Source organism: Schistocerca serialis, chromosome 11 (genome assembly GCF_023864345.2).
Source record: "Schistocerca serialis cubense isolate TAMUIC-IGC-003099 chromosome 11, iqSchSeri2.2, whole genome shotgun sequence".
Lineage (NCBI taxonomy): Eukaryota > Metazoa > Arthropoda > Insecta > Orthoptera > Acrididae > Schistocerca > Schistocerca serialis.
The window spans coordinates 121,226,861-121,247,389 of record NC_064648.1 but is presented as its reverse complement, the minus strand read 5'-3'; the positions used below and the strand labels follow the sequence as shown (position 1 = coordinate 121,247,389).

Genomic DNA, 20,529 nt, shown 5'->3' with positions numbered 1-20,529 from the left:
ACGGGACAGCTTTGGTACACCCTGTTAAACAAACGGAAAAATAGAGGCGGTACAATTGGAGAGCGATCCGCCTTCACCAACATGCATAAGCAATTCATTAATAGTTTATATATATATATATATATATATATATATATATATATATATTTGAATTGCAAAAAACTAATAATAAAAAAAATATTGCATTGCGCGAGATTCGATCCGGTGACCTTCGGATTACGAACCCCAGCGCTTACCGCTGCGCTATGACGCTATAGAAAATCATTAATCGTAGAGAGTATTTCACCACAACGGTTTCTTTTAACTGTCGATTTTCTCGACAACGGCTGAGAAGTGCGTCTTGGTGCTTTGCCACATTACACCTCTGGCCATGAGCTTTTATTATGCGCAGTATGAATCGAATCTGAATTTCACAATTGGCGGCCTCCCCTTGTGAGAATATTTTGAAGACCATCCATACTGCTCGTTCATATTTGTAGTATTGTCAGTACATCGTTATCCGCCCTCAGACGGTCAATATATCAACGATTTGACAATATTACCACAGTCTAACATTATGTTAGACTGTGATATTACAGAACTTGTGAGGATCCCTTCAGTTTCCGCTGTCTGCCACAGGACAGCGCTAGGAGTATTGTACTAGGTGGTCTTGGGGCCAGCGAGCACAATCGATCTGCTAACACGATCGGCACCAAGATTTGCTGTTCCTAGACCCAAGTAGCTGCACTTGCGCTGACATCTGTTTGTAGCGCTCTCTGGTAACTACTCGAACGAACCTTAAAACAAACAAAACACGGTTTATAGACCAGAAAAAGTTCGTTGTTTCATTAATGCATGCTATCTGACATTTATAAATATGATAAAATATCCGTGTAATCTAGCTTATTGCATTTTACCTAGATTTCGTCGTAAACTGTTGGCGACACTGACAGCTTGTAGAAATTGAAAAGTATAATGTTTGATGCTGATTACTGTGTTCTACGTGCAAAGTACTGCTGCGAAATATTTCTTCTGATTTGAGGAATCGATGTAATTTATTTATTTCTTGATGTATATGACTTGCCATTCTTTGTAATCACAAAGGAAGTCATCTGCAGCTTTGTCTGCAAAGTAAGTGTCGGTGAAGTTGGCTTTGTGTGTAAAAATGCAAATTGTCATCTGTAAACTTTGTATGATGGGACTTGATTATTTGTTCGACTGTTTCTGTGCACGATGATTCGTTGTGTATAATGTTTCCAGGCACTACAGTGTCAGTACATCTAAAACATTTTCAAATGACAATATGCCCAAATAGGTTTGTTTATATCTAGCGGTAAAAATTAAGTACGTAGGGGGCACACCAATGAAGTTTTATTTATGTTCGATATATGCCCATAATATGCTTCAAAATATTGGTGAACAACTTCTCCGTTAACGTATATTGCGATATTGCTATCAAGAGCGACGAGTCGTTAAGTGACGTATGTTTTAATACCTGCTGGCACGTCACTTTCGGTGCATATATTTATAGTTTTGTCGTTATAAAGAAAGGGAGAAAAAAATTGTAGTGATAACACGTTGATCTTCAGCCTAACCCGAGGCATATATTAGCTTGGTATGTGACAGTTTGATTGTGAATTGACGAAGCCGACGAATCTGGTACTAAAATAAAAAAGAGAAAAAAAGAGAGTCTTTGTAGTGACAGTCGGATCAGTAGCTTAGCCCGTTGGAAAAATCAATAACGTCACGGGGGAGTGGCCATATTGTTCGCGGCGTTTGTCGCTTGTTCCTGTCACCGGCCGAAGCTGACACCAGTGACGAATAGTGCTGAGTAGAAATGTTACCTCTACACTCCGTGCATGACGACAGCGGTACGGGTCATATGACTACCACAGTTATGTTAGACTGTGCTACTACTACGAGAGATGTTTTCAGCTGCTAGCCTATATTGCACTTTATGTTTAACAAGTTCTTATCTGAAACGAACGAAATTCTGCTACTTTATCTATGGAATAATTGTTGTCTTATTTTTGTGGTCCAGTGTATTTTTTCATTTTTCAACCCCCCCCCCCGCCTCCTCTCTCTCTCTTTCTTTCTCGCCCCTGCCCCCCCCCCCCCCCAACCACCTCTTTCTTTCTCGCCCCTGCCCCCCCCCCCCCCCCCCCCTCGGCCTTTCCATCAAATCTGCCTGAAACTTGATTCGAAATTAGCCAAAACTGTGCATTGTCTGTACAAATACCAATACCAACGTAGGGGAATAAAGGAAAGGTTTGGGAAGGCAAACCACTGTGAAGTGCGTGGCAGACAGTACATTCCCTTGTACCAGTTATTAGGGTGTCTTCCCATTACATTCACATATGGGATGTGGAGGAATGATTTTGAATGCCTCTGAGTGTGCTGTACTTATTCTAATCTTATCCTCATGGTCCTTCTGTGAGTGATACATAGTAAGTTGGAGTATATTCCTAGACACCATTTAGAGTAAGTTCTTGAAACTTTGCTAGAGGTTTTCTCAGGACAGTTAACGTCTGTTTTCAGGAGCCTTGCAGTCAAGTTTCTTCGGCATCACTGTAACACTCTCCCAGGGGTCAAACCCACCTGTGACGATTTGTGCTGACCTTCCTTGTATACATTCAATCTCCCCTGTTAGTCCTGTTTGGTGCAGCTCCCACACACTTGAGCAGTATTCTATAATGGGTCACACAAGTGATTTGTAAGCAATCTCCTTTGTAGACTGGTTGCCATTTCCCAGTGACAGTAAACTAAAGTCTATCACCTGCTTTAGCCACAACTCAACCTATGTGATCATTCCATTCAATATCCCTACAAAGTGTTACACCCAGGTACTTGTATGAGTAGGCGAATTCCAGTATTGACTCATTCATTTTATAGTCGTGGGATATTACGTATTTTCTGTTTTGCGAAGTGCACAATTTTCCATTTCTCAACAACTAAAGCAAGTCGCCAATCTTTAAACCACTTTGAAATCTTAAGATCTGGCTGAATACTTATGCAGCCTCTTTAAGACAGTACTTCATCATAAATAATTGCATCGTCTACAAAAAGTCTGAGGTTACTATTAATATTGTATGCAGTGTGATTGATATACAACATGAACAGCAAGGATCCCAACACACTTTCCTTGGGCAGACCCGAAGTTACTTCTACATCTGACAATGACTCTCCGTCCAAGATAACATGCTGTGTCCTCCCTACCAAAAAAGTTCTCAATCCAGTCACAAATTTCACTTGACACCCCATATGATCGAACTCGTGGCAATAAGCATAGGTGTGGTACTAATTGTGAATCAAATGCTCTTCAGAAATCAAGATATACTGCATCCCCTGCCTGCCTTGATTCAAAGATTTCAGAACATCATGTGAGAAAAAATGTTAGTTGGGTTTCACGTGATGTTTCTGGGGTCCATGCTGGTTGGGATCGAGGAGGCCATTCTGTTAAAGACATCTCATAATGTTTGAGCTCAGAATATGCACTAAGATTCTAGAACAAATATATGTCAAGGATATTGGAAGGAAGCGTCAGATTCCACCTGTTTGCTATGACCCGAGACACATAGGTGTTGTGTGTGACACCACTTAGCTGCGGTGTTTTTGAGTTGGTTGGGTTTTGTAAATGTCGTGTTGTTGTATTTGATGGTGCCCTCTGGTGGTAGATGTGGACATGCTGAGTTTAATGTGTGGTATTGGGTTAATTTGCGTTTTGGCTGTCATCATGCTGACATGGTTTTGAATTTAGGTAGTTTGTGCACTAAGTGTTTTCAAGTTAACGCATGTGTAGGTATAATGTCCTAGCTAATTTGATGCTTTTCTGGTCAGTAGCGCTTAGAATTTAATATAGTAACTTTACACGCTTATCCAAGTGTAGTTCAAATACTATCACCGACCCCAAGTAATTGAAAAATGGGTTATTCATCCCCCATATTTTTAGCTTGCTTCTAGCTGATGTTATTTTTGTCTGTCCCGCGTGCAGGCGTTTAGAGGGAACCTACATTTCTAGCATTTGTAGACTTAGAGAAAGCTTTTGACAATGTTGATTGGAATACTCTCTTTCAAATTCTGAAGGTAGCTGGGGTAAAATACAGGGAACGAAAGGCTATTTACAATTTGTACAGAAAGCAGATGGCAGTTATGAGTCGAGGGACATGAAAGGGAAGCAGTAATTGGGAAGGGAGTGAGACAGGGTTGTAGCCTCTCCCCAATGTTGTTCAATCTGTATATTGAGCAAGCAGTAAAGGAAACAAAAGAAAAAATTCGGAGTAGGAATTGAAATCCACGGAGAAGAAATAAAAACTTTGAGGTTTGCTGATGACATTGTAATTCTGTCAGAGACAGCAAAGGACTTGAAAGAGCAGTTGAATGGAATGGACAGTGTCTTGAAAGGATATAAGATGAACATCAACAAAAGCAAAACGAGGATAATGGAATGTAGTCGAATTAAATTGGGTGATGCTGCGGGAATTAGATTAGGAAATGAGATGCTTAAAGTAGTAAATGAGTTTTGCTATTTGGGGAGCAAAATAACTGATGATGGTCCAAGTAGAGAGGATATAAAATGTAGACTGGCAATGGCAAGGAAATCGTTTCTGAAGAAGCGCAATTTGTTAACATCGAGTATAGATTTAAGTGTCAGGAAGTCGTTTCTGAAACTATTTGTATGGAGTGTAGTCATGTATGGAAATGAAACGTGGACGGTAAATAGTTTAGACAAGAAAAGAATCGAAGCTTTCAAAATGTGGTGCTACAGAAGAATGCCGAAGTTTAGATGGGTAATGAGGAGGTATTGAATAGAATGCGGGAGAAGAGAAATTTGTGGCAGCTTGACTAGGAGAAGAGATCGCTTGGTAGGACATGTTCTGGGGCATCAATGGATTGCCAATTTAGTATTGGAGGGCAGGATGGAGGGTAAAAATCGTAGAGGGGGACGAAGAGATGAATACACTAAGCAGGTTTAGAAGGATGTAGGTTGCAGTAAGTACTGGGAGGTGAAGAAGCTTGCACAGGGTAGAGTAGCATGGAGAGCTGCATCAAATCAGTCTCAGGACTGAAGACCACCACAACAACATATAGTTGCAGCCTATCCACGTTCTATAAAATTGTCCTCGAGCTAGGACATTATACATACACACGCATTAACATCCTGCGTCTTTTGATCCGGTCATTGGATCACTTTCGTAACACATTTAATGCCAATCACATGGAAGAAGGCGATTTCTCAATTTGCGCATGCGTGTTCCTTTCTGACATTCTCACAGCCTAGCTGCCGGCACCACCTCAGTTTACCTGAGAGCCCGCTGCCCACCAAACGTTGTTTGGGGTGAGGAAGCACACTTCTGACATTTGAGCTAAGTACAGCTATTTACATGGTACACACATACCGTTTATTTTACATTTTATGTGAGTATTTTGCCCTCTGGGTGTTCTGTATTAATGTTGGACCATGCTTCTTTGGGCAGTTTGCAGTTTTAGCGTTCCAAAGAAGGCATGGTTATCCGCACCAAAACCTAGGTCAACATCCGGCTTCTATTTGCAGTCGAGGCGGATTCTTTATATAATTGTTATTTAGTAAAGTTTCACGGGATCTCTTATCACACTATAATTTGCCCAGTCAATTGTTAGATGTTTAAAGCTTCAACCAATGGTTACAGTATGCTGCTGCTGCTGTGGTCTTCAGTCCAGAGACTGGTTTGATGCAGCTCTCCATGCTACTCTATCCTGTGCAAGCTTCTTCATCTCTCAGTACCTCCTGCAACCTACATCCTTCTGAATCTGCTTAGTTTATTCAACTCTTGGTCTCCCTCTACGATTTTTACCCTCCACGCTGGCCTCCACTACTAAACTGGTGATCCCTTGATGCCTCATAACATGTCCTACCAATCGATCCCTTCTTCTAGTCAAGTTGTGCCACAAACCCTTCTTCTCCTCATTAGTTATGTGATCTACCCATCTAATCTTCAGCATTCTTCTGTAGCACCACATTTCGAAAGCTTCTATTCTTTTCTTGTCTAAACTATTTATCATCCACGTTTCACTTCCATACATGGCTACACTCCATACAAATACTTTCCGAAACGACTTCCTGACATTTAAATCTATACTCGATGTTAACAAGTTTCTTTTCTTCAGAAACGCTTTCCTTACCATTGCCAGTCTACATTTTATATCCTCTCTACTTTGACCATCATCAGTTATTTTGCTCCAAAAATTGCAAAACTCCTTTACTACTTTGTATCTCATTTCCTAATCCCCTCAGCATCGCCCAATTTAATTTGACTACATTTCATTATCCTTGTTTTGCTTTTGCTGATGTTCACTTTATATCCTCCTTTCAAGACACTGTCCATTCCGTTCAACTGCTCTTCCAAGTCCTTTGCTGTGTCTGACAGAATTACAATGTTATCGGCGAACCTCACAGTTTTTATTTCTTCTCCATGGATTTTAATACCTACTCCGAACTTTTCTTTTGTTTCCTTTACTGCTTGCTCAATATACAGATTGAATAACATCGGGGAGAGGCTACAACCCTGTCTCACTCCCTTTCCAACCACTGCTTCCCTTTCATGTCCCTCGACTCTTCTAACTGCCATCTGCTTTCTGTACAAATTGTAAATAGCCTTTCGCTCTCTGTTTTTTACCCCTGCCACTTTCAGAATTTGAAAGAGAGTATTCCAGACAACATTGTCAAAAGCTTTCTCTAAGTCTACAAATGCTGGAAACGTAGGTTTGCCTTTCCTCAGTCTTTCTTCTAAGATAAGTCGTAGGGTCCGTATTGCCTCAGGTCTTCCAACATTTCTACGGAATCCAAACTGATCTTCCCCGAGGTCGGCTTCTACCAGTTTTTCCATTCCTCTGTAAAGAATTTGCGTTAGTATTTTGCAGCTGTGACTTATTAAACTGATAGTTCGGTAATTTTCACATCTGTCAACACCTGCTTACAGTATGATTAGGCAAATTACGTACAAGTAAACTGAGGTTCTCTCTAAAGTTTTTGGTTACATCAGGAGATAAGTCTCATGAGTGATAGAAGGACCCAGTTATCGTTTTATGCCCATCCCTGAAGTAGAACTCTGAGGTGGCACAAGCATGTGGTTGTGTTTACACAAAACCTCAGTTCTGTTGCATTTGGACTGAGAAGAGTACCACAATGTTGGCCTGCAGTCAGGCACACTTTCACTCAATTCTGTCTCGCTATTGCATAATCTTCTGGGGCATTGCAGATAATGTGAGAAACATGTGTATTCCACGATGGTATACAATAAGACTGGGTGTAAAGTTAATAATTGAATGCCTTGTAGGAGCCTACACTTGTGTACCAGCACATATCCTTCCTAATGGTATTTGTGGGTAATAACAAGAGTGAATTTAGGATGAACTCGGCAAAACATAATCACAATACAAATGTGTGTGAAATCTTATGGGACTTCACTGCTAAGGTCATCAGTCCCTAAGCTTACACATTACTTAACCTAAATTATCCCAAGGACAGACAGACATACCCATGCCTGAGGGAGGACTCGAACCTCCGCCAGGACCAACTGCGTAGTCCATGACTGCAGTGCCTTAGACCACTCAGCTAATCCCGCACGGCTAATCACAATATAAAAAGTAGAAACAGTTTCCCTATAGACTACGGATTTCTCCCTAGTGTTGAAAATGGATATTTTTTTGCATATTATGGTGAAAGTCTATAACAGGCTGGTAGATTTGAGGCAGGAAATTGAAAATTGCCGGATATTAAAAAAAAATCAAAAGAATAACTCAGCAGGCACTCCTACAACTTGTGAAAATAGTAGGACCTAAGAAAGTAAATTCTGCCTAGTATATTAGGTAAATACTTTGCAAACAACTGTATCACCTCTCTAAATGCTGGCAAAGTCACGTAAATGCTTTTTTTGAAGTATTAGATAAGAATAGTTTTCGTAGTACAGAGTATGAAGAAGACTTGCTTTATGCAGCTATCCATGCTAAACTATCCCGTGCAAGTATCTTCATGTCCAAATAATACTGCAGCCTACATCCTTCTGAATCTGCTTACTGTATTCTTCTCTTGGTCCCCTCCTATGATTTTTACCCCCACTTCCCTCCAGTTCTAACCTAGAGTGCCCTTGATCTCTTAAAATGTGTCCTGCCAACCCAGCCCTTCTTTTAGTCAAGTTGTACCACAAATGTCTTCTTTCCCCGGTTCTGTTCAGTACCTCCTCATTAGTTACTAATCTTCAGCATTTTTCTGTAGCATGGCATTTCAATAGCTTCTGTTCTTTTCTCGTCTAAACTATTTATCGTCAATGTTTCACTTCCATACACGGCCACACTCCAGACAAATTTCTCTGCATTAGAAACACTTTTGTTGCTGTTGCCAGTCTACATTTTACATCCTTTCCATTTCGGACATGACTAGTTATTTTGCTGCCCGTATGGCAAGCATCATCTACTGCTTCAAATGTCTTATTTCCTAATCTAATTCCCTCAGCATCACGTGATTTAACTTGACTACATTTAATTATCTTTGTCTTGTTTTGTTGATGTTCATTTTGTATCCCCCTTTTGAGGCACTCTCCATTCTGTTCAGCTGTTCTTCAAAGTCCTTGGGCATCTCTGACAGAGTTGCAGTGTCATCGACAAACGTCAAAGTTTTTGTCTCTACTGGACTTTAATTCCATTTCTAAATTTTCCTTTGGATTTCTTCGCTGCTTACTTAATGTACAGATTCAGTAACATTGGGATAGGCTGCAACTGTCCTCCCTCTCCCTCTCCCTCTCCCTCTCCCTCTCCCTCTCCCTCTCCCTCTCCCTCTCCCTCTCCCTCTCCCTCTCCCTCTCCCTCTCCCCCCCTCCCTCCTCTCTATCTCTCCCTCATCAACCATTGCTTCCCTCTCATGCCCCTGGACCTTCATATAACTACCGTCTGATTTCTACACAAGTTCCAAACAGCCTTTTGCTCCTTGTGCTTTACCCAAGCTACCTTCAGAATTTCAAAGTCAGTATTCCAGTCAACATTGTCAAACGCTTTATATAAGTCTGCAAATGCTATAAACATAGTTTTTACCTTTCCTTAGCCCTTTGTCAAAGAGAATTTCACACCTGTCAGCAACTGCTTTCTTTGGAATTGGAATCATAGCATTGTTCTGGAAGTCTGAGGGTATTTCCCCTGTCTAATACATATTGCACATCAGATGGAAGAGTTTTGCCATGGTTCTCTCTCCCAAGTCTATCAATAGTTCTGGTGAAACATTGACTGTTCCTGGGGTCTCATTTCGACTTGTCTTTTAGTGCTCCATCAGATTATTCTTGCAGTATTGTATTTCCCATCTTGGCTTCATTTGTGTCCTTTTCCATGTCTGCAGTATTGCCTAAAAGTTAATCTCTCCTGTATAGACCCTCTGTGTACTCCTTTCACCTTTCTCTTCCCTACTTCAGACTGTTTTCCCTGTGAGCTCTTGATATTTATATAGCTGCTTCTCTTTTCTCCTAAGGCCTCTCTAATTTTCTTGTAGCCAGTATCTATCTTTCCCCTAGTGAAATATGTTTCTAAATCCTTTCATTTGTCCTCTTAGACATTCCTGTTTAGCCATTTGGCACTTCCTGTCGATCTCATTTTTTAGAAGTTTGTATTCCCTTTCAGCTTCATTTACTGCATTTTTTATATTTCTTTCTTTTATCAATTAAATTCAATATATCCTGGTTTATTCAAGGATTTCTACTAGACGCCGTCTTTTTATATATTTATTTCATCTCTCAAAGCTACCTGTTTGTCCTCTAGTCAGCCATTCCCTAACGCTGCATCTGAAATTAACAGTCTGGTTATTTCAACTGATCGAGGTCCTATTTCCTTAATTTTCTACCTTTTTGCAACTTCTCCAGTTTTAATCTGCAGTTCATAACCAATAAATTGTGGCCAGAATCCACACATGTGCCTGGAAATGTCTTATAATTTAAAATCTGGTTCTGAAATCGCTGTCTTACCATTATATAATCAGTCTGAAACTTACTGGTGTTCCATGTCTCTTCCACCTGTACATCCTTCATTCGTGATTCTTACAGCATGTGTTATCAATTATTAAATTATGCTCTGTGCAAAATTCTACCAGGCAGCTTCCTTTTTCATTCCTTTCCCTGAGTCTGTAGTCACCTACTACTTTTCCTTCTCTTCCTTTTCCTATGTCATCATACATTTCTTTAATCTCTTCGTCATTTACAGAGCTTGTTGGCATATAAACTTGCACTATTGTGGTGGGTGTGGACTTTGTGTCTGTATGGGCTACTATAATGCATTCACTCTGCTGTTCGTAGTAGCTTACTGACATTCCTATTTTCTTGCTATTAAACCACCTCGTGCATTACCCATATTTGATTTCATATTTGTAACTCTGTATTCACATGACCAGAAATATTATTTCAGCTGCCACCAAACTTCATTAATCCCCACTGTATCTAACTTCAAGTTATCCATTTCCCTTTTTGAATTTTTTAACCTAACTGCTCAATTAAGGGATCTAAAATTCAACACTCTGATTGGTAGAATGCCAATTTTATTTCTCCTGATGACGACAGCCTCCTGAGTAGTCCCCAAATAGGGGACTATTTATCTCCAGAATATTTTACCCAGAGGATGGCATCATTTAACCATACAGTAGAACTGCATGTCCTAGGGGAAAAATTATGACTGTACTTCCCCTTGCTTTCAGCCATTTGCAGTACTAGCACAGAATGGCCGTTTTGGTTGGTATTACGATACCAGATCAGTCAGTCCTCCAGCCCCTGTTGCCAATGTAATTACTGGAAAGGCTGTTGCCCCTCTTCAGCCACCACACATTTGTCTGGTCTCTCAACAGATACCCCTCTGCTGTGTTAGATGGTACAACCATCTGTATCACTGAGGTATGCAAGCCACCCCACCAATGGCAAGGTTCATGGTTCTTTGGGGAGGGAAGGTTAGCCCTGGTCATAATTTGCTGTTACTATTCTCTAAAGTGGCTGTTTCTGCCCATTGCTTGACTTATTCAAAATATCTAAAAGATGTTCTTAATGATAGCATCTACTGGATAGGATTTGTGACTCAGTGAACGAACATGTGAATAATAGAAATTCTCAATCCTTGAAACCAGATTCATGGCAGAGCACATAACTCAATTCTGAAAGCTGGACAAGAAGACAATATCTACGTGGAAATTATTTTTGTGTTTTTTACTATGATTGGGTACATTACTGTTCTGGTGAATCTGAATCGGCCTCAAAAACTGTTAATACATTCCAGCTGAGCTGCGGTGACTGCTGAAGTCCCCCAGAAGTTGTAAACATTTTTGGCTTCTTTGTGTGGCTCCTGCTTATAAGACAAAAGAGAAAAGCAGATTACTGTCTATTTCAGAAATACTATCACTAGTTTCAAAGCTGCCATCATCAAATTTGTAGCCAGATTCTTCAAGCAGTCCCAGAATTTCATCATCAGCACAGCAAACTTTTGCGATCAAAACAACTAACGGAAGCACATTGCAACAACTAATTTGTAGGAACTGATCATGCCTGTAACATATTTTTCAAGTCACATAGCAGTTGTGAAAGCTGGAACTACTAAACAAGTGAACAATTGACTTTGAGCCCTCACTGCTCGGAACTAACACATCATGAAGTAAAAATTACAAGAGCTTAGCTCTGAGATTCTTAGGGTGCTGACTATGAGGGAAATCATAACACGCCTGTAGTCTCTGCGGGCAGCGACTGGAATGTGTTAAAGGGTCACATGAGAACAGCAAGGTGGCATAATGTTTTCGATTGTGAACAAGGTGTGAAATTTATATTTTTCTGTACCTAAAAGTAGTTGCAAGCCATCCAACGAACCCACTCTTACAATTGCTGGTGACATGATGTATGCTGAGAAAAATTACAACAAAAAACGCAGGAAATATGCCAGAATCAGTGGCAACAATCATAAAACCGTGTGGTGGTGTACAGTAGATAAGAATCAAAATACGCACTGATGATGATGGGAATATATATGTCAATGAAACTAGTTTGGGAACAAATAAATAAGTAAATAAAACAAAAAAGTGTCTTGCATCAACGTGGACCCACAGTCCCATATTGTTGGCAAAAAATGTGTTTGTTACGCACAAGCATGTAACCTAAGGGTGGCAATTCTGTAGAAAACCTGGAATTCTCAGGAATTACATTTTTTCCTGGAAAAGTCAAAGAAACCTCAGGGAATTGTTTTTTTAACCTAGCATTGAAATTGGATTTTATTGAGTTTTATAAATCACAAATTCTAAAGTACTTAATATCTCAAAAGTGTGTTAATTATATGAATATTATTCCATACAAATCATTGATGTTTGAAAATGGTGCTTAAACTACTGCGTATGGCTGGCATATACCTCAGCTGGGAGGAAGGAAAAGTCATATTGTGGTACGCTGCCCTGCCTCCCCCCCTCCCCCCCCCCCTCTCCACCCCCATCAGTAATGTATCAGGAGCTTCCTGACGCCATATTCCTCTTTGCACCTGGAATCTGAAATTCTCAGGGATTCCCCCCCCCCCCCTCCCCCCCCCCCCCCACCCCCGCCCTTTGAAGTTTGGGTAGCCACCCTGATTTTAAAGTCAAACCCATTCATGTATGGGCACACACACACACACACACACACACACACACACACACACACACACACACACACACACACACAATAAAAGGAGATTATGGTTTTATGTACTGTCAAGTACTAGGTCCCGAGAAATGGAGCGTGATCACATGGTGTGGAAGGAAATGGGCCACACTCTTTTATAGGAAAACATCGCAACATTTGCCTTTAGCGATGTAGGGAAATCGCGAAGAGCCTAAATGCAGATGGATGAACAGGGATATGAACTGTTGTCCTACAAAATGTGAGTCCAGAATCTTACCCCAGCCCACTCGGTGCACAAGCATTACAGAGAAGTGAAAGGAACATCACTGTTCCTTATGTTAACACGTTCATTGCCACGTCACCCATATCTGGGTTACACACAAGTTTCCATGGAAGGCCCCATCACCCGCTTATGCATGACCACTTTGTTGTTAAAGTTAATAGGATTTGTAGTTGCAATTTTCAAAGGAATTTAACGGAATACACTGAAATATGATTAAAAGATATACAACAGAAACATACAAACAGTATACGCATTGTACTGTATGTTTTATTCAATTACAACTGTTTAGGATAACATATTACATTATACTTTGTCACATAGTGTTTGTTAAAACACACTAAACACGTCTGAGGTGATGTTGGACAGTTGTAATAATAGATCATAGCTTTTTTACATTTTTCTGTGCTTTTTGGGGTTCGGCAGTTTTCCTCTTCTTTTGGTGGCATATGCCACACATTCTTTGTATAGACTTGCCTGCTGATTCATAAGAATTTCTAAATGGTGGGACACATTCCTTGTTTGATACTGTTGGTCACAGCATTTTCCATGGACAACCATTTGGTAACAACATGTTCCCCAAATTTTCTTATTTCTACTTGTATTTATGGGTTTCTGGTATATGATGTGAGCATTTACTATACTTGTTCCTGAAAGCAAATGTAGTGCTGGTTTCAGATACCACTTTGTACCCTTCGGTATCATTCTGTCATATGACATCATGTATTCGCTTCTGTCAATGCCAGTTTTTCCATTTTTATATGCCAATACTTTCAAAGGTGCTCATTTTGGAGGATGATTGCAGTGTGTAGACTCGGAGCTTCATGTCATAATAGGCTTATGTATTGATACCGTCCTAACATTGTGAACATCCCTCCACAATACCATTGTCATCTTTATGTGCTCTCTTAAATGGGTACAACATTACAAAACTTGGTGTAATTTTTTTGTTGTACCATACAGTTCCAATGACACACGTTTTGAATTTTAGACATTTGACTGCTAATTCATAGGTCATGTAAAAGTTGACGACAAACAGTGTTTCCTTCATTTAGCAATTTAGCTGAAAGTTCAGTGCAGATGGTTTTGGCTATGCCAGTTTGCTTTCTTCCATTGGTATCTCATCCAGAATATAGTTTCGCAGACCATGAATACCCTTTGGGGGGCACAATTTGAAAAGTTTTATACCATACTTACACAATTTTGTTAGTATGTATTGCTTGAACCTTAGTCATTCCCTCCAACAAACCATTGTCTCATCAACCACAGTATCTTCACCTGGCAAAAAGACTTTTTGATAATTGTCTGTCTGTATGTTTATGAGTGATAAAACTTTTCAAAGTCTGCTACTTTCATCTGTTATTTCATTATATACAAAATAAAAAGTTTGCTAACAGTAATTCAAAACGATTACGGGACATCCTGCAGTGCGAAAATGAAAAGTTGTAAATAGGGTCCGCTGACAAACGTCTAATGAGTGATCTCTGTACTAAGCCCATCTAAATCATCAGTCCAATAAAGTTAGTAATTTCCTTAGATGTGATGTGTTTCTGTCTGTTCAGTCAAGCATGTTCAGTCATTTCATGATGATGCAGTTTCTGCTCTCCATATCTATTAGTCTCTGTGGCTAAAAGGCTCATCACTTTGTCATTTAAGAATAGCAAAAGCACTTTTATTTATTCGTTCGGCATATACAAGGCAAATATTACAGTGTCATTACAATCCACCAGGAAATTACAACACTACACAATGCTACTTATAGTTTTGAGCCAATCTATGGCTAGGTCAGGCAAGTAACATATGTCCTTCAGTTCACCTCTATATCCTACTTCACTTCACACACCAGTAGGTGGTCCATTGTCTGGATTTCACCACATTCACACACGGGACTCTCCGCAAGTCCCCACTTATTCATTAGATGTTTGCATCTTCCCACACTTGTTCTAAGGCGATTTAAGGCAACCCAGAGCTTCCGAGGGAGATCAAAACCATTTATCTTCTTGCTGGGATCATCGATAAGCTTTTGGTTCTTGTGTGTCCCTTTGCGCCACGATTCCCTCCAGGCTAGCTTTGGGTCGAAGTCCTGTAATTCCCTGCCAATCTTCCAAAAGGGGGACCTTGATTTTAGCCTGTTGATGGGTGATAAGTCTTGGTGTGTAGGGAGTTCTGGATTGTGTACGATCTTCCTATATATTCTTGAGGTTGCCATGGAGCGCCTTATATCAAGGGGTTCTATGTTGGCAAGGACTGGGAGCCAGTCACATGGGGTAGCCCTTAAGTGTGCCTGAGATAATTCTCATCGTCTCTTTCAATTGGGTGTCTACTTTATTTACATGCGCATTTTTCGCCCAGACTGGTGAACAATATTCAGCCACGCTGTACACGAGGGCTAATGCTGACGTCCTTAGTGTATTAGCTCCACACCCCCATGATGTTCCGGCCATTTTAGACATAATGCCATTTCGAGATTTTAATTTCTGTTTGGTGTCTTCCAGATGGGAGCTAAACGTTAGTGTATGGTCTAATTTTACTCCCAGATATTTGGGCTTATCTTCATGTCTGATATGCCGGTCATTCAGGGAAAGCTGTAGTTTCCTGCTTGAAGCTCTGTTATTAAGGTGCATTATGGTACTGGTCGTTTTATTGGGGTTGGGATGCAAATGCCACTTAAGGTAGTAGGTGTTCAGCGCTTCAGGGTCCACATTCAATGTTTTTTCAAGATCTTCGAAATTTTTGCTTTGGTATGCGATGGCCAGATCATCCGCATACGCAAATTTACGCGACCTGGTGCTCGGCATATCAGATATGTATAAATTAAAAAGGGTCGGCGCCAGGGCTGACCCCTACAGCAGGCCATTGTTTATGACCATGCTTTTGATGCTCTTTCCATGGAGATAGACCTTGATCTTCCTGCCTGTCAGCATATTTTTTAGTAATGTGTACGTCTGATTGCATTTGATAATTCGAGTAAGCTTGAGCAGTAGTCCTTCGGTCCAGACAGTGTCATAGGCTGATGTAAGATCTATTAATACCAGGCCCATTTTCAGCTTGTTCTGATAGCCTTTCTCTATATATGTTGTAAGGGACAAAACTTGTTCACAGCAGTTCCTTCCCACACGGAACCCTGCTTGATAGCCTGGGAGGTTCGCCTCAATGTATGGTGCTAGTCTGGCCAGTAATATTCTCTCAAATAGTTTGTAAGAGGTACAAAGCAGTGAGATCGGTCTATAGTTCTTTGGATTATCTCCATCCTTCCCCGGTTTCAGTACCGCTATTACCTTAGCTTCTTTCCATAACTTCGGGAGTGCACCTGATTTAATGCATTCCGCGAAGAGCTTGGCCATCCATTTCCTCCCAGTGGGTCCCAGCTCCCTCAGAAATTCTGGGAGGATTTCGTCGGGTCTGGCTGCTTTCCCTGTTTTCATTAATGTTAGGGCCTAAGCACTAATATCACATGACAAATCCATCAGACGCCCACATTTCATGGCGAACAAAAGTAATTTGCCTGTAAGTTCATTCCACTGGATATTGTCCAGTAAGTCATCAACAGAGTTCAGTTCCCCTTCTTTCTGCAGCAAATTCATCCAACATGTTGTCAAGGTTTCCACTTGCATATGATTCCTCCAGATCGGGGTCTGAACTCGTTGAAATTCTATTTAGCACTTTCCATCTAAAATACACTACTTTTCATCTAAAACACTCTACTTTGTCACTACTATTCACCTCACTTTCCTTCATTCTTTTATGTCGTCTGAGGAACATTGTGAGGATACGTAGGTCATCTACGGGCAACTCACTGTATGCTTCTCGACTCAGTGGTGGATCTGGAATAACTGCAGTGAGATCACAGGCAGTTCTCTAGCTGAAGTGTGTGTTACTTTCCCCATTGTGGAACTGGACACTTAATTTTTTTGAAATGAATCAAAGGTTTTGCGATATTAGATCACGGGCAACTCGCATGCCAACTCGAGTTGCATCGTTGCTATTCCTGCTTATCACTCTGTTTATGGAATGAAATTTTCACTCTACAGTGGAGTGTGCGAAGATATGAAACTTACTGGCTGATTAGTTCTGCAAGGTTCGTAGGAAAGCTTCTGTGAAATTTGGAAGGTAGGAGATGAGGTACTGGCGGAATTAAAGCTGTGAGGATGGGGCGTGAGTCTTGCTTGGGTAGCTCAGGTGGTAGAGTACTTGCCCACAAAAGGCAAAGGTCCCGAGTTAGTCTCGGTCCAGCACTCAGTTTTAATCTGCCAGGAAGTTTCTCTCTGTTTATGTTCCAGCAGTCAGACAATCGAATTTGGTCCTTATGTGAAACTCAGCTGAATTGTGTTGGCTGACGAATGTGTTAAAGGTTAAATTGGTAGGACTATTAGGATGGGCACCTGCAAGAATTTATCGGGAGGAGGGAGGGGGGAGTTAGGGGTGTCAGTGGTGTCAGTCTTCTGAAATTGCCATTTTTGATACAACAGATTCAGCGAGTTTGAGAATGTATAGGCGCCCCAAAAGTTAAATTTGATGGTAATTACACAACACCAGTTCTATCTCTAATGATTGACAGCTTTTATGTATGTCACTTTGCTATCAAGATTGTAAGCATATTTTATTAGTATAAAGTAAGTACATATTGTTCATATTATAAATATGACTATGAATACCACTATATTGGTGCAACAATCTTTTAATCTTCTTAAATCTGTAGCATTCAATGGGTTAGTCACAAAACATTTGCTTGTTCATTCATGCACCAATAATTTTAGATTTTCACAGAAAATTAAGTCTCAAATCTAAAAAAAAAGTGAGAATGATTGACAAAATGCTATTGGTTAGCAACAGAAATAATCAGGAAAAGGTCTCAAATTATTACTCTGCAAACTGTAGAGCCAGAAGTAAATATTTAAAAAGATCAAGGTTTTCTCCATCACGATTGCCAATGCTCAATCTGCAGTTTAGTAGAGTTGTAGGCAGTCATTGCTAGACACATTTGTAATGAATATAACATTGTGCCTGAGATTGTGTGAGGAGGCAGGTGCCCCTCTTGACCATCCTTGTGAACATCTAAGACTACTTGGAATCCCAGACTTTTCACAGTTATCAGGAGAGTCGTTTTAGGAAACTAGAAATTTTTACCGCAGTTTAATCTTGTTTTGTGTGCCTGCTTAAATTGTTATAGGCAATCACCAATGTTTTAGCTCTACAGATTAAAAGATAATCAGCAGGCTTAAGTTAAAGTTATTTGTCCGCTCTTAACACGTTGCACCAGCCAAAATCGAGCCCCACTGTGAATGCTGTTCCCAAACATGGGATGAGTTGGTTGACACTCGTAAGTAGCTCGAAATCGCCCTGACTGCTGTCAAAATATTAGGAGCTGCTGCGATTCGGTGTGTCGGAAGAGCTCCCGAGAGTCGTGTACCTGTGATACCTGTATCGGAGGTGCCTCAAATACTATCCTCTTCTGTCGATCTTATCTCCTCTGCAGAAACTACAGGGTCTGTGATTAGCCGTCCACTCGACTGCGAGTGACATGTCAATGGTAGATCCAGGTGTCCTGTATGGGGTTGACAGGGACCAGGGAGGACTCGGGATGTTGTACCGATCCCCCTAACCGACAAGTTTGAGGTGCTGTCTTTCACTGAAACTGACCCTGTGGGACTCACTTCATGTGTTGTGGGGAAACCTGTGCTGTCCAGTCTCAGGAGGAGGCAAACACAAAAGGGTAGGGTTCTGATAGTCATCAGCAGCTGAAATATGTGGAAAATGATGGTACTCGTTTGGGAAATGGCAGCAAGGGACAGGAAAGGACACCTGGTGCACTCAGTGTGTATGCCTGGGGGCTTCATGCAACATGTTGAAGAGGCTATTCCAGCAGCCACTGTGGGAACTGGGTGCAACAGCTGCAGATTGTAGTGCACATTGGAACAAATGAGCCTGTCGTCGTGCTCTAAAGTCATTCTTGGGTCATTCCAGTTAGTGGCAGAGGAGGTTGAGAAGACCAGCCTTGTGCGTGGGGTTTCAACGAAGCTCACAGTCTGCAGCATTGTCCCCTGACCTGATTGTGGCCCTTTGGTTCCGAGTCGAGTGGAAGGACTGAACCACAGACTTCAAAAGTTCTGTGACGAGCTAGGCTGTGACTTCCTGGACTTGGCCCTACGGTTGAGAACTGTAGGGTCCCCGTAAATAGGTCAGGTGTGCACTACACATCAGAGGCTGCTGCTCAGGTAGCTGAGTGCGTGTGGGGTGCACACAAGGGTTTTTTAGATTTGGTGACTCTCCATCCAATCCAGATAACGATAGCTGTAGGATTCCCAGAAGTATCGGTGTAACAGCGAAAGAAATGCCTCCCACAGCTGAGAATATCAAAATGCTAGTGGCAAACTGCCAAATCATTCACAACTAAGTGCCAGAGTTTGAAGTGCTCATGAAAAGCAGTGAATCTCGCATAATACTAGGTACAGAAAACTGTTTGAAACCTGAAATTGATGGCAGTGAGATTTTAGGGGAAAATATAAATGTATATCAAAAGGATAGGCAAATGAAAAATGGAGGTGGCATATTTGCCGCAATAGACAAAAAGACTCACATCCACAAAGTTAGAAATTGAAGCTGCATGTGAGATTGTTACTGTGGTGTCACCGCCGGACACCACACTTGCTAGGTGGTAGCTTTAAATCGGCCGCGGTCCATTAGTACGTGTCGGACCCGTGTGTCGCCACTGTGTGATCGCAGACCGAGCGCCACCACAAGGCAGGTCTCGAGATACGGGACAGCACTCGCCCCAGTTGTACGGACGACGTAACTAGCGACTATACTGACGAAGCCTCGCTCCTTTGCCGAGCCGATAGTTAGAATAGCCTTCAGCTAAGTCAATGGCTACGACCTAGCAAGGCACCGTTAGTAACATTGCATGTATCTAAAGAGTCTCACTTGTATCGCCACAGTCTCCAGATGTACCAAAAGGATGGATTACAGTTAAGTATTCCAGAAGCTACGTACTTTTCTTTATAGCATTCATTACGTATCCTGTTTCAGACCTCACGCCCATCTGCGTGAGCGTAGCGCGTGCCTTTCGGCTTCCTCTCATTGTGTCTAGGCTGTCTTGCCTAGACACAACAGTTACGGCAGGACTCGGTATCAGGGGTGGGCGTGAAATGATGATTGGATCCTTCTGTCGCCTACCAGACTCATCTCCTGATGTAACTAGAAACTTCAGAGAAAACCTCATTTCACTTGTACATGATAGGAGGGAACCTCCATGGTATACAATCACTGTAAAGAAACTTCTAAAGAAACAGAGATTACTGCGTAATAGGTATGAAACAAAGCGAAGGACTATAGATAGAGAGCTGCTACATGAAACACGTTTGGCTATCGAGAGAGCAATGTGTGACACCTTCAGTGACTACTGAAGCAGAATATTATCAAATGACATTTCACAAAACCCAAAGAAATTCTGGTCGTATGTAAAGGCTGTCAGTGGCACCAAAGATAGTGTCCCATCCCTAGCGAATGAGACAGAAACTGAAATTGAGGGTAGCAAAGCAAAACCTGAAATGCCTAACTCCATTTTCAAATATTCCTTTACAAAGGAAAACCCAGGAGAATTACCCCAATTTATTCTCTTTGGTGTCGAGAAACAGTTGAAAT

At 41.2% G+C, this 20,529-nt stretch overlaps 1 protein-coding gene across 1 annotated transcript in view; it reads left to right on the top strand.

The window, feature by feature from the left end:
* The first annotated feature begins 1,027 nt into the window (after positions 1 to 1,027).
* LOC126427175 (uncharacterized) overlaps positions 1,028 to 20,529 on the top strand; it is a 32,679-nt gene continuing 13,177 nt past the window's right edge. Inside the window, exon 1 of the mRNA XM_050089402.1 lies at positions 1,028 to 1,110. The gene's annotated coding sequence lies outside the window, so the exon portion shown is untranslated. The remainder of the gene's footprint in view (positions 1,111 to 20,529) is intronic.